This window comes from Canis lupus, chromosome 28 (assembly GCF_011100685.1).
Source record: "Canis lupus familiaris isolate Mischka breed German Shepherd chromosome 28, alternate assembly UU_Cfam_GSD_1.0, whole genome shotgun sequence".
Lineage (NCBI taxonomy): Eukaryota > Metazoa > Chordata > Mammalia > Carnivora > Canidae > Canis > Canis lupus.
The window spans coordinates 29,087,872-29,103,161 of record NC_049249.1 but is presented as its reverse complement, the minus strand read 5'-3'; the positions used below and the strand labels follow the sequence as shown (position 1 = coordinate 29,103,161).

The 15,290-nt window shown below is 39.9% G+C and overlaps 1 long non-coding RNA gene across 3 annotated transcripts in view; it reads left to right on the top strand.

Moving 5' to 3' along the window:
- The window catches only part of LOC119866600, a 69,384-nt gene that overhangs the window by 31,994 nt on the left and 22,100 nt on the right, over positions 1 to 15,290 (top strand). Inside the window, exon 5 of one of the 3 annotated variants that reach the window (XR_005380690.1) lies at positions 837 to 1,185. The exons of 1 other annotated variant lie outside the window; for it this stretch is intronic. This is a non-coding gene — a long non-coding RNA (uncharacterized LOC119866600). Of the gene's footprint in view, positions 1 to 836; positions 1,186 to 15,290 lie in introns of those variants that run through there. One more of the 3 variants, XR_005380689.1, reaches the window with a different exon arrangement.

The following is a 15,290-nucleotide window of genomic DNA, read 5'->3' as shown; positions in this document are numbered from 1 at the left end:
ACACCATCAAAAGAGTGCTAAGTATGAAGTAGACACCTGGACTTAGGACTCGTGGCCTCCAGAACAGGGATGGAATAACTCACTGTCATTTTAAGCTGTTGTTTGTGATAACTTGTGATGGCATCCCTGGGAAACTAATATACTGCCAGCGTGGCTGTCCCACATTTTCTCTCAAGAGGTCACAGGCACAGGCCATCTGCATTCCATAGGGCCATGGCAAGCACAGAGTGCTACATCTTTTCTTCTTGGATGCCAGTATTTGACTCCAGAAAGAGAAACATATAGGAAAGTCATAGTGCTTCTGGGCATGTATGAACTACCTCTTCCAGAGAAGGCAACTCACGTCTCCTGTCTTCCCTGAGTGTTTTCCTTCCCACTCCAGCATGGCAATTCCATGCACTTGGCTTCAAGTCCATGTTACTTGAAGGAATAACTGGTCCACTTGTAATTTTTTTTTTTTTAAGTAAGCTCTACACCCAGTGAGAGATTAAGAGTCACATGCCCTACCTACTGAGCCAGACAGGTACCCCCACTTAGAAATTTTCAGAAAGGTTTTAGACCTCAGGAGGTGAAGGTTTCTGGGCAGGGGCTAATATTCGCTGATCTCTGTGGAAGGCAGAGATAAAGGGTGATGAAAGGAATGTCTGCTCTGTTGTTGTTACCTGTGTCTTCTTGGCACCTGCAGGGGCATCTGGGTACTGGTCAGATGGGAAAGAATGAGGGTGTCATGGGGGTGATCCCAGACTGTAAGGGAAGAGTACTGACTGGTGACCCAACCTTTAGAGAGGTTTTTCATAGTCACTTCCACACAATTTACCAATTCTCCTAACTCCCAGGGTCTCACTGGAAGAGGGAAACCGGAATGGATGAACTAGTTGGAGGTGCTGCTTCCTCACCATGGCTCTTCACCCTCAGGTCTGGAGTTCTGACACCCCACTTCTTCAAGTGAGAGGCTGGGCTGCCTCATTGCCCAGCAGACCCAGGAGGAAAGTGAGGCACCTTCACATGGACCCCCATAGCTCATAGGGATCTCGTCCATCTGACCAGGGCTACCCTCCCTTCAGAATTCAACTTAGGTACCACTGCTTTGGGGAAGCCCTCTGTGATTTAGACTGGGTTATGTGCCTTTTTTGGGAGGTTGCTAAGCCATCTTGAAATTTCTCTATTAAAGCACCTGTTCCATTTAAATGCCAATCATACTTTTCTTACCTGCCTTTATCTCCCAGATAAACTTCTCAAGGAGGGGCAGGACATGTGCTTTTGTCATATTGTTTTGTTTTGCTTGTGTCTATCATTATATACATGACACATTAATATGGCCTCATAAGAGTTTTTCAGGTACTACATGAACGTGATCAAAAGTGAATATCCCCCCTCACCCTAATTGTACCCTCACTCTCTGTCCCAAGAGTACATTCTGATAACCATTTGTCAAGTCTCTTTCCAGACCTTTATCTTGGCATGTGTATATGCACTGTATCCATCCATCACCCATCCATCCATCCATCCATCCATCCACCCATCATCTACCTACCTACCTAATCTTTAGTTTTACTCTATGTTTTTCTACAACTTGCTTTTTCCTTGAACACACGTCTTGGAGATCTTTTCTTGTCCATACATAGCAATCTACACAATGTCATAGTAGTCCATCCACCTGTAGATGGACCATCAGGTTTTTTTCACTGCCATGAGTCAGGCAGCAGGGCCCATCCTCATTCACACATCAATGTATATATGTAAGTATTTCTCTCAGATAAAATCCCCAGGTTAAGTTCCAAGCATCCTGGTGACTCCTCCTCCCCCGACCCTTGCCTCTGTGCTCTCTTCCAGAATTGCTCCTATGTCAGCAGCAGTTTTTCCCTTTGTGGGTTGTAGTTTTTGCTAGGCCCTATGTTTATTTCTCCTTTTATTTGATCCCTTCTTTCTATTTTTTAGAAATTCCTCAAGATCTCTCATTAACTTTCCTTATTTTCAGCACTGTTTATGAAGACAAACACACACACACACACACACACACACACACACACACACACCCCTCTTCTGATTTGTGGCATTTGGGATGGGAAAGCATAGACACATGTGCTTAGCCTGCTGTTTTAAGCCAGGTTATGACAATACCTTATTTCCCACGCCCAGTACTTGACAACTGCTGTGCATGGACAAAGTCCGTGTTGAGAGAACAAATGGATTTTTGCTTTAGGCAAGTATCAACATTTGATCAAGGACAAACGTCTCCTCAAAGGGACTGATTTGGCTCTGATTTCTGTGTTGGTGGATTACCCTTCAATTAACCACTCACAATGATAAGTTAATGTGCAGCAGACTACCTATATGCAAGTGAAAGTGGGGTTACTTTTAGGGAAAGCTTTTGCATCTTTAACTTCCATGTAAATTTAGCATAAAAGGCTGTGCCATGTTGTTCATAAAGGCCTAGAAACCTCCTACCAGACAGCCACAAGTAATTTTAATGGGGCTCCATCTGATGACTTGTGTCTGATAAAAGACGGTTGGCAGACATGTCCTGCACTCAGCTGCTTTTCCATTTTTCCTTTAGAGAGTTAATCCCACTGAAATTTAAGGGGATATGTGACCGTTAATGGGGCAGCATCAAAGAATGCTTAAAAATAAGTACATGCCCAGAACACTTGGCTTAAATTTGCCAAGTTCCACGTGAGGTGCACGGAAACACTCTAGCAACCTGGATTCTGTTTGTTGAGCCCAAACGGGCCCTCGTCTGCAGCCCTGCTCTCGTGTGTGCTCCTGCTGACAGGTGCTGCAGATGTGAGCCCTGCTGGGCCTTCCTCGGCAGCCATCTGTCAGCGAGGCCTTCACTCCTCCAGGCAACAGGCGTGTTGATAAGAATATACACTTTCTGCAGTTGACAGACTTTGCTATTCAAAACACTGTAAAAAAAATGGCTATAGGAATTTAATTAGCAACTTCCATTAAGAGATTAGATGAGAAGAACAAAGAGAAACCGAAGGAAAGGCTTCTTAATAAAACCGGAGAAGCTGCAGAATATTCATAGCACAACAAAGGAAATGGAGAATCTGTTCGGTGAATTGTTAGAGGCGACAGATCTGGTCTGCTGTTTTCTCATGGCCCCGGCTGGTCTATGACTAATGAGGTGCAGTGTGAAGGGCAGAGCCTTACACTGGCTCCAGTGGGTAACAGGTGGGGGAGCCAGCAGCCCTGCGAGGCAGCAGGACCTGTGTGCTTTCTGGTGATGCTGTGTGGCCCCTGCGGTTGGTGGCTGGTTGACTTGGCACCAGCACTCAAGGCCTGACTCTAAATGGGTCGACTAGCTGCCTCTGTGGGTTGGTCACCTAGCTCACAGCTGTGGGTTGGGTCAATGGAAGTGAGAGAGTGTAAATGGACCGGAATAAATTCATCGCTTCTGCTAAGAAAATAGATGCCTACAAGGCATTCATTCAGCAGCAGTATCACTGTGTGTCTGTGTGTGTGTGTGTGTGTGTGTGTGTGTGTGTTGGTGGGAAGGTGGGGATACGCAACGCTCATATAACATCAGGGGAGCTGCAGAGCTCGTTTTGTTTATTATACCCATTAGACTGGCTAACAAAACAAATGGTTGGCTCAAGCCCCTGTGGTGAAGAACCAAGCATGGATTCCTATGATTTCTTAATGCCAATACTCTTCCTAAAAAAAAGCATCATCAAGGAAGCAGGTGAAGAGATAGTTCACGTAGCACTGCATTCTGGAAAGCAGTTCTTGGCCTAAAATGTTACCAGCCATTCCTATCGGAATCAACTGCTTCCCTCCACATGCCCCTGAGACAAAAGATGGTTTCTGTGTTACAAGGTATTTTCTGATTTTGATCTGATTCAAAAGGTTGATAAATAGATTTAGATGGGACTCCCTCACACCCTATTAGATAGTATCAGTGAAAACAACAAGGCTATTATTCTTATTTATTAATTGGCACACACTCTGATGGAATCAGATTAATTTTACACCTTCCAGAGCAAGTCCCAATAGCCACAAGAAATCTGAAAATATAAAAATTTATATAAACTCGGGTTGGCATCAAAACTGACCCATGCTATAGTTCTGCCAAACGCATGTGCATTGCACGTGCACGCACACACACACACACACACACACACACACAGATATGTTTAGTAAAGTTGAAATGAAATTCTTATGAGATTAACTATTCTTAGCTCCAAAGTCAAAATTAGGTAAAAAATACTTTAATTAATAACTGAGTCATATCCTATATACTGTGAATACAAGATATCCCTGTAATGGGTTCTGGTTCTTAAAAGGTTAATTAATTCTTTTTTGTATTACCAAGAAAAAATAAGGGTAATTCAAGATAATGAGATAGATGGGAGGGGCGGGGGTGGGGGGTGGAGACTAGAAACTTGCTGCTGTCTTGGCAAACAAGATGAAATTACCATCATTGTCTTTTGTTCTTGTGAACTTAAAGCTGTTTCATGTAGTTGTTAGTGTAAAAGGAACTAAATTAGAGAATGTGTGATTGCAGTGGTTGCTGGGTGTAGCCAGCCCTCTTTATGTGGGTCATAGGTTTTGTGCTCAAGCTTTTGTAGGTTGACAGGATGACGGCCCCGACCCCTCCTGGGGACTTCTGGCACCACTGCCACTGTTCCCTCTTGCTGGTCTCCCTAGGAGCCCTTCCTTCATCTACTCTGGGTGAAGGTCCCTTATGACTCATGACTTATAGTCATACAGCCTCTATAACTAATATGGAGAGTTGATTACCTGTGTTTGCACAGAAAGAAAAGGCTAGAAAGGGTCATTGGCAATAAACATTATTTCCTGAAAATCTTGGTCACAAGAAACTCCCCCATTACTTCCCCATTTCTACCATAATAGGGGATGGCAAAACATATTTCTCTCCAGATCTGTTTCTTTAGGTCTATCTTCAGAATTGAACAAATGTCCATCTTTCTCTCATGTACCTGGGAAGCAAAGGGCTTTCTTGACCACTTCTGCTGCCCTTGGCATTTCTCAACCAGCCAGGTCTCTCCCCTTGAATTTGAGCTACCATGCTACAATGCTCTTCAGCTTCAGCTCTGGACAGGAGTGTATTCATTCATCAACTACCTCTTGGGCACCCACCACATGTCAAGCTGGTCTAGGCACTGGAAATACAGCAGAAAAAAACCCCAAAAAACAAAAAGAAGCCAAGAGGACGCATATCTGTCCTCACGGGGCTTCTGGTATGGTGGAGATAGAGGTAATGAATAAGCAAAGAGCAATGTCAAGTGCAGTGGAGCTTCCATTAACTGAGAGAAGAAAGACTGGGAATTCCTTTTGGATGTGGTAGGCTCTGTGGAGGGAGGGTATTCACAATGCCTCACTGAGGAGGTGTTCTAGAAGGAAGGGCAGGGGCCATCTGTGCCTGTGCACTTCAGGTGTCTGCTGAGAGAATGCATATCAGACAAGCTCAATAGCTCCCTTATCTGGGGCCTTATGACTATTTTTCACCAACAAAGAGAAGCTCACAGAGTTAAGACTTAAACCTATATAGTCAGCTCAAGAAGTGGAGTGCTTATGGAAATTAAACACCTCCTCAGATCTTTCATTCTTTCTTTCTTTCTTTTTAGAAAACATGTAACAGGGGTTCCTGGGAGGCTCATTTGGTTAAGCATTTGACTTTGGCTCAGGTCATGATGTCAGGGTCCTTGGATCAAGTCCCATGTTGGGCTCTGAGATTAGCAGGGAGTTTGCTTCTCCTTCTCCCTCTGCCCCTCCCCCACAATATAAATAAACAAAATCCTAAAAAAAATGTGGAAGAGAAAATCTTGGAGTGAGGAAGTATCCTTTGGCTCTTGATCTTGAGAAGTCAGAGGTGGCCAAAGCTATTTGGGGATGGAGAAGGTTATCTGATCTTTAGGGAACAGTCAGGCAGCTTTCCCCAAGATTATCCTTGTAGGAACAATGCTTTCCCTCCATCCTGCAGTATCTTTTTTAAACTTATGTTTAAATAGCTATACTTAAATGATAAAGCACCAGCCTTTCACCTCCGGGATCCTAACTGGATTCAAACTCTAGTCTTGTGGGAAATGAGTTTGGTCGTCTAAGCTGAACCCAGTGGACAAAAAGTCCTTATCTCCAAACTTCAAGCATCATCCAGCCCATCCTGGCAGGCCTGGAAGTCTGCTCTTGGGGAGAGAAAGGGGATGGGGGTTAGTTGAAAGGCAATGACTTAAGTAGTTAAATCAATCCTGAATTCAAATCCCAACAATTTAAGTTATAGTCCCTTTCTGTCCGGACTACAAAACTACTTTTCAGCAGCACACTCTCGAGCGGCATTCCAAAGGCAGAGGAAGTCACTTAGAGCAGTTAAGCCTCTGAAAATGAGGTCAAAGCTGCAAAGAGGCATCAGCTTGAGCACCTTAATAAATTTAAATTTTCTTTGAATAGTTTCCTTATCGACCTCAGAAGAATACCTCGAGTCTTTGCCCTGTCTATGCTGCAAGTGACAACCCCGACTTTTATCTCTCCTACACTCGAAGATGTCTAAACATGTCAGGGAAATAGCACGTGTGAAGATCGTGTGTTCTTGAGCAAACTGGGCAAGTTTAGAATAACACAACCAATGTTGTCCCCCAAACACTCTAAACATAAAAATAGAACAGAGCCAAGAAAAGGCTACGGAAGACCCCATCTCGTGGGCTTTGCTTGAGACTCAGAAAGGAATAATTACAGGCAAGGAGCTTTGAGGACTCAGCCTATTGATGAGAAATAGGCTATTGAGGGATACTTGGGCTGTTTTGAATAGTTTGCTTTCCAGGTATTCAGAGGCAGGCATTTCTTTCCCGCCTCTGGCCTGCTCCCAGCCCTCTGCTCTCCTCCTCTCCACGTTCCATTTATCAAGTTAGCATTTTGCTCACAATAAAATGGATGACAGTTTCATTACAGAACAGCATCACTTGTCAAACTTTGAATTACTGATCATAAAAATATCTGTTCTGCTTTGAAGGATTGTTGGAGGACTTCCATTTTTATATATATATATTTTTATCAGTAGGACTGTTTAGTGCAACATGCACAAGGAGAGAGCTGGGGAGGGGGGGAGAAGAAATCAAACCCAACCCGGGAGCCCAGGGTTGGCTGTATCCTACCCATACAAACAAGCTTCGATCACAGCTCTAGACAGCAGAAATAAAAGGGAGCTTTTTGGCTCACAGCTATAAAAAAAATTATCATAGTGATGAAGTTCCTCAGCCATCAACAGAGCTGTGATAACGCTGTTTGATGATGATTTTCCCATGAATGTTAAACAGCCGCCACTGCAGAGGGAAAGGAGCTTATCTGCACCTAATACTGATCTCTAATTCCTGCCCTTCTTGAACCATCCATTTTCTAACAGCATTAACTGGCAAATTTACATCCCATCTTAATGCTGCTAAAGAGGACAGGAGATGAAGAGTAAGTGACAGCAGTGTAATGAGGGTGGCTTTTTTCTCCTTTCTCTTTAATGGCTGAAGATTTACACAATTGTCTGTAAGCTTATATAGAGAGCTTACCTGAACCTTTTCCCAGCATGGATTCAACTTACAGGAGCTTTTGTTAACTAAACACACAGAAATATTTTTAAGGAGGTTTAATAGTGTGACTTCAAAAGAAAGCCCAAGGATGGAAAATGAAAGAAAAAAACAAATTTAAATGTCATAAATAATATAAATATCTCCAAGGGCTGATGATTTCCGAACAAATAAGGTGGGAAAAAGGATGTTCTCTTCGGTTACCGCATAGCTAGAAAAGATTTTGAATATTAAGGAATAATTAATTAAAACAAGGATTTAGAGGGAGCTATGTTCCACACTCCACCAAGACCCGGGATTTCTCTGATCATATAACATCCATCAAAATACTACCTGTTCACTAACAGGGTGTGAAGAGATAGCAGGTAATTTCAATGGTAAATCTGAATGTAGGGAGCTACAATAGCTAGATGTGGGAAAATCCCATTTGTGCATCCTGATGATAAAAGTAAAGCAAATAAAAATCACCATGGGCGAGCCATTTAACATCACAGGCTAGAAACCTTGAAGTTGTCTTTGACTCTTCCCCTCCTTTCATCCTCTTTATCCAATCCATTACCAATCCTGCTTTTCCTCCCTTTGAAATGTTTTTTGAATTTACTCGCTTTTCTCTCCTACTACTCTAACTGATGTCTCCAGCCCCTCTCATTTTAAATATGGCAGATTCCTCTTGTTTTCCCTGCTTCTTGCCTCTGTAGGTCCTTTCACTGTGTTTTTAAAATAATACTTTGGCATTTTTCACCATGTAATCTGACTTCTAAAAAAAAAAAAAGAAGGCAAACTGTGAGTGCCCTCTGTCCCTCACTGCTTATGGCAACGGTTCTTAAAGTGTGGTTCACAATAAGAAATTATGAAAGACGTGTAAGACCCATGCACCGAAAGCTACAAAACATTTTGAAGGGGAACTAAACAGATTAAATAAATGGACAGGGGGCACCTGGGTGGCTCAGTGGTTGAGCATCTGCTTTTGGCTCAGGTCATAATCCTGGGGTCCTGAGATCAAGTTCTGAACATCAGGCTCCCTGGAGGTTGATTCTCCCTCTGTCTATGTCTCTGCCTCTCTCTGTGTGTCTTTCATGAATAAATGAGTAAAATCTTTAAAAAAAAAAGTAAGTAAATGGACAGATGTGCCATATTCAAAGGTTAGAACAGAGGTAGACAAACTTTTTCTGTAAAAGGCCAGACAGTAAATATTGGTATCTTTTCAGACCATATAGGTCACTGTGGAATATTCCCTTTTGTTTTTGTTTTTTTAAAAACAACCCTTCCAAAATGTAAAAACCATTCTTAGCTTGAGGGCATATTAGAATATTCTAGATTTGGCCTGCAGACCATAGTGTGCTGACCCTTAGGTTGGAAGTTTCAATGTTGTTATGATGGCAATCTTCCCCAAATTGATCTATAGCTTTGAAGCAATCCCAACCAAATCTAAATGGGCTTTTTAAAACAAATTAATATGTTTATTTTAAGATTTATATGAAAAAGCATAGGACCTAAAAGCTAAAACAATGTAGAAAAAGAAGATCAGAATTGGAAGACTCATACTACTTGATTTCATGACTTACCACAAAGCTACAGTCATGAAGACAATGAGGCACTAATGTAAAAATAGATCAAGGAACAGACTAAAGAATCTGGAAATAGTCCCACAGTTACATGGTCAATTGATTTTCATCAAAGATACCAACATAATTCAGTAGAGAGAAGATAGTCTTTTAAACAAATGGTGCTGAACAAGTGATGTCTGCATCAAAACAAAACAAACCTTATCACCTCACACCATATAGAAAACTTAATTCAAAACAGGTCATGGATCTAAATGTAAGATCTGAAGTGATTAAACTTCTAGGAAAAAAATATAAGAAAATCTTTGTGATACTGGGTTGGACCAGGTTTTCTTAAACTGGACACTAAAACCAAATATTATCAAAGAAAAAAATTGATAAAATGATTTCATCAAGATTAAAAATTTCCCATCTTTGAAAGACATAATTAATAAAACTAAAAGGAAAGTGACAAACTGGGGGAAAAAATGTTCATGACATATACACCCAACAGATGCTTTGTATTCAGAATATCTAAAAAAAACCTCTAAGAATTCAATAATAAAATAACCCAATTTAAAAATGAGCAAATGAATGGGATAGACACCTTGCAAAAGATAGTCAATAAGCATCTGTAAATATGTTCAATATCACTAGTAATTCAGGAAATGCAAACTAAAACCGCAATAAGAAATCACAACAAATCCACTAGCATGGGTAAAGCAGTAGCGATTGTCCATACTGGCATTGGTAAGGATGTGGAGCAACTAGAACTCTCATGGAATTGTGGCTGGAACTCTACATGGTGCAGCCACTTTGGAAACAGTATGTCAGTGCCTTATCAAACTAAACATATATTTATGATAATATGATCCAAGAGTTCCACCCACAGATATTTACCTGGAAGCAATAAAAATACACATCCACATAAAATACAAAGGCATAAAATAAAAATACACATCCACATGTTGTATATAGCCCCAAACAGGAAGCAGCTGGAATATTTAGCAGCCGGTGAATATATAAACAAATCGTCATATACAATAGAATACTACTTGCCAATAAGAAGGAACAACATAGTAATATACACGATATGACATTAAGATTAATGTTAATCTCAAAAATATTATGCTAAATGAAAAAGGGCAAAGATTGAAGACTATGAATGATTCCGTTTATATGAAATTCTAGAAATGACAAACCGTAGTGATGGAAAGCAGATCACTGGTTGCATGAAGCTAGGAATAAGGGGAGGGAAGTGCAAAGGGGCATGAAGGAATTTTTTAGGGTAAGATGTTTTATATTTTGATACCAGTACTAAATTTCATTGCTGCTGAAGATGTAAATCTGATTAATTTTCTTGGATATAAATAATGCTGTGACAAAGAAGAAGTAAAGAAACAAATTTCCAAGTTTTGGGGTGATATCAAAGATTACCCACAATTATCTGAAAAGGCTATTACGATATTCCTTCCTTGGAGTACCTGGCTGGCCCAGTTGGAAGAGATACAACTCTTGATCTTGGGGTAATGAGTTTGAGCCCATGTTGAGTGTGGAGATTACTTAAAAATAAATAAACTTAAAAAGAAGTTACTCTTCCCTTTTCCAACTACATATGCAGATATGTGGAGTAGACTTACTTCATATGCTTCAAACCAAAACAACATATCAAGGCAGATTATGAAGAATCAGATTTGAGAATCCATTGTCCTCTATTCTATTAACAGACATGAAGGAAATTTGTAAACCTGTAAAATAGTGTCACCCTTCTCATTAGATTTTTTTTGTTGTTTTGGAAAATACAGATGTTCTTCATAAAAATGTTACTTATGTTGTAGGTATAGGTTTATTATTGTTATTTAATATTTTAATGTTAAATATTTTAATGTTTAAAAAATTCTCAGTTTTAATTTTTATATGCTAAATACCAATAAACATAACCCACACAAACAAAAGCTCTTTGGGGTTCTCAATTTTGCGAGTTATAAAGAGGTCCTGAACCTAACGACTTTAAGAACTGCAAACTAAAACTCAAAGTTCTGCATAACTCAGATGGCTTTGTTCTCATAATTCTCAACTGGAATATTTTTTCCATCTGGGCGAGGGAATCTCTATTCCCAATTTCCAGGCCAGGTTCATGATTAGCTTATGTCATTCTCTCCCTAAACCTACTAGCTTTATGACTTGGTAACTCTTTTATCCCCAAGCTCAGTTTCCTTATCTGCAAATTGAGGAGCATAATAGAATCAACTTCATAGGGTTGCTGTAGGGATTTTAAGTGATTTTATGCAGAGCATTTAGAATAGTCCCTGCCCATAGCAAGCATGCAATCCATATGATATTGTAATGGTCATTGTAATACTCTTGTTACCTTCTTGATTCCCTTCCATCTTTGTAAATGCCACTTCTCCATGTTCCCATATCCCCTCTACCATCCCCAAACTCTGACAGCCATAATGAGTGCCATTTGGTTTTGCTCTCTTTTTCTAATTGCTTGAAACACTTCAAATTATCTCCCAAAGTATATCTAAAGCTCTTTTAAACCAAACTCTCTCTTAGGCATATTTGACTTAGCACAGAACTGGGCAAGCAATAGATGCTGAAGAAACACTGAGTTGTAGGTTTCCAACTCTGTAGTATGGGAGCAATACTAGCCTCTTATTTATCTGCTTCCTGGATATGTTGTGATACTTATAAAGAGGTTGAATTTCCTTTAAAGAAAAAGAAAATCCATATGCTAACCGTGGCCCTTTTTTTGGGTCCCAATATATGGCATGATAAGGAATTTTTCCATAAACAAATTATTGTTAAGTGGATGCCCCTACTTACATATTCCCTTAGTATTCTGAATTCTTCAGTATATTGAATTTTTCGTACCTAACAATGTGTTGGGTTAAATAAAAATGTAGGGGAAATAGCAAAACTTTGGCTTTATAGGGCACGTGAAGATGACACTTTCTATTGACCTTGTTAAATAGATTCTTATTAAAGATTTGCATTGTCAAGTTTCTGTCCATGATATTCTCAGGAGGGAAGGGATTAATCCATTAAAATCCTAAATGAACAAGACCTCACCAACACTTCTGAAAGCACTTTTTTGCAGCATTACTGTAACTACTTTAATCTGTACATAATTTTTTTGGACATGGTGGTCATCAAATTTTAGCCAAAATTCTAACTTATCTCAATGTTGAGCTAAGGAAACTTGAGTAAAATAATTTCAGACGTTTTACATACACCAAAACCACAATGCTGTAAGATACCATACAGAACTCATTACAGTGATCCTATACACAACAGAATAGGAATATTAATTCATTTAAGCAACATTTATTGAGTATCAACTGTATACTCAGCACCTGGGATATACGGGATGTTCAATTCTATTAGTAGGAGACAGGGAAGAAATGAAAACTAAATAATTTTAGACAGTGATCAATGCAATAACAACCATTAAAAAAATAGGATGACGAGGCAGAGAAAGACTGGGGAGTAGGATGCTATTTTGGTAGAATGAGCAGAAATTTCAGCTGGTTATTTCTGGGATGCTCAAAAATATATCTCTAATGAAAATGCTAATGGGGGCTATCTTTTTACTATTGTCTTTTTTATACTTTTCTGTTTTTTCTATTTTTTTACTTGATATGTGCTATTTTCATAATCAAAGAAAGTTTATATAAACAGAACTTTACTCTGATAACAATCTAATTCAGTTCATGTTGGCCCTGTGAATAAAGATAGCATGGAAAAAAAAAAAGATAGCATGGAGATCTAAAATTCTAAAGAGAAAATACTGAGTTTTTAAATATTTATTATTCAGCTGCCTATTAAATAAGTTATTTGTAAAGCCCCTAGAAGAGTGCTTAGCTTAGCACCTAGTTAGTGCTAATAAAGTAATAATTAATAATAACAACAATAATAAATTTGCAAGTTGACATGATTTTTAATTCATTTTAACAAACAACTTTGGAGAACATTATCATGTGCAATCTATTTTCTAACAGCGTGGGGTAAAATAATGGATATGACATGATATAAAATTCCTATGTCTATTCTGTTTCTCTAAGAGATGTAGCAGTCCTGCCTTCAAGAAAGTTGCTAAGATAGAAAATTATGTACACAATTATCAATCCATGATACCAATGTTCCTTTTTTTTTTTCAGCAAAAATTAATGAAACTATAGGTCTGATCAAGAAAGGAAGAGTTGAATTTTTTAGGTCCAAACAAATTCCAAGGGGGCGTTTACTGACTTCCCCATTATTATTGAATTACTTTGTCTTATTGGCCAGAAGTCTCAATGTTTATCCTTTCAAGTGTGTTCATTATAGTCCACACACAGGCTTTATGAATAACCTGTGGTTATTTGTGTGGGTGAAGTGTAGTGAGGTACTGCAATGTCCCCCAAGATGAGAGATGCTTTCAACCTGGGTGCATAGACTGCACCAACCTGGACTGTTTGCAAACACAATGTGGTCCTTGATGTTTCTGGAAACGATTATCTGCACACCCACATTTGCTTGACTTTGTCGCATAAAAACAATCAGCACAAACTTCATGCCGGAAGATATCAGCTAGTGATATCAAGCAAGATGTGTACATTTGGCTGCTTCTTTTGTTAAGGTATTTCCCATCTGAGAGCCTGGAATTAATGGATTTCCCTCCGTGGATGCAGAAACTGTTGACTGCTGTGAGCCAGTTGGAAAGGGGTTTTAAGGACAACCTTAGGACCCCTTGCATGGAGATCTCTTTAGCTCAAGGAAGGAGAATTTTGATAACACAAGAAGGTTTCTTCCTCCTCTCACTTCTTGTCAACCCTTAGCCCAACAAACGTCAGCTTCTCAAAAGCCGATCTTGAAGGTACTTTTGGGAGGAAAAAAATCATGGAAAACTTTAATCTGGCATAGACAGGCAGTTTTCACTTTTCATATCTCTGCTTATTCAGCACTGCTTAATATAGATCTAAACAGAAAGTCTCCAACTTACCAATGTGCTCAGTTCTAGAAATTTACCTTCAGGTTGATTATGTGGATCTGGGAACACAGTTTCTCTCAGGAAAAAAAAAATGTTATAAATGGTTGTCAGAGTCCCAGGCAGGCCCCAAAGCCAATTTAATTTAATGTTCCTGAACATTAAAAATAGCAGCCTAAGGAAAAGAGAGAGTCTGTGTGAGACTGCGTGCTTGTTTGTGGATGGATTATTCAGCTCCAGAAGGATCCCCAGTCAACTGGATGTGGCTTCCTGGAGATACTATTTTGTGCCTTTTGAATTTTGAACCCTTAGAAATGTTATCTTAAAAAAAAAAAAAAAAGAAATGTTATCTATTCCGATTTTTAGTTAAGAAAAGGAAAGGCCACTTACAAATGATAATGATTAAATCTGTCTGGGCTGTGATCTCAGGAATACTACGAAGTGAAATGAGAGGAAGAAGGAAAAGACTTACCTACCGTAAGTAGATTAACAACCAGTCCTAAAATGTGAGGGAGCAGTGACAACAAGAAATTGCTTTTCTCTTCCTTAGACCTCTCTTCTGTCCACTGGTGTCCCTGATTCGGGGGCCCAGGCTGTCCTTACAGCTTCTTTAACCTCTCTACCTCCCCACTTGGGCTCCCATCTACTTGGAGAAAGTTGCCCCTGGCCTCCACAGTCTGGATTATATTACCCCACCCCCACCCTATCCCAAAACTGCAGACTCACCCCTACTACCATTCTGTGCTAGATACTGAGAGGCAAACAACCGCATCAAACTATTTTACAGTAGAATGCGAATGATGGAACATTTTCTAACTTTCCACAAATTATTTGTATATTTCAAAGGAATGATTCTTTCTTTATAATTTAAATTTTTAAAAATGATTTTATTTATTTATTTGAAAGAGAAAGAGCAAGTGAGAACCTAAGCAGGAGGAGGGGTAAGGCGGAGGGAGAGGGGGAAGCAGACTCCTTGCTGAGCAGGGAGCCCGACGCGGGGCTCTGTCCCAGGACCCTGAGATCATGACCTGAGCTGAAGCCAGATGCTTAGCTGCTGAGCCATCTAGGTGCCCCCAAAGGGATGATTCTTAAAAGAAAATCAGAAATGAAAGTCAAACATTCCAGGTAACGTGAGGGTGGGCATGTCTGGGCCCAGCGGGCCTCCTGGGACGGCGCCTCCTCCAAGTTGCTGTTTTCTTCCACTTCTAACTGGCAGCTCCCCAGCAAGCTTTGAGTTGC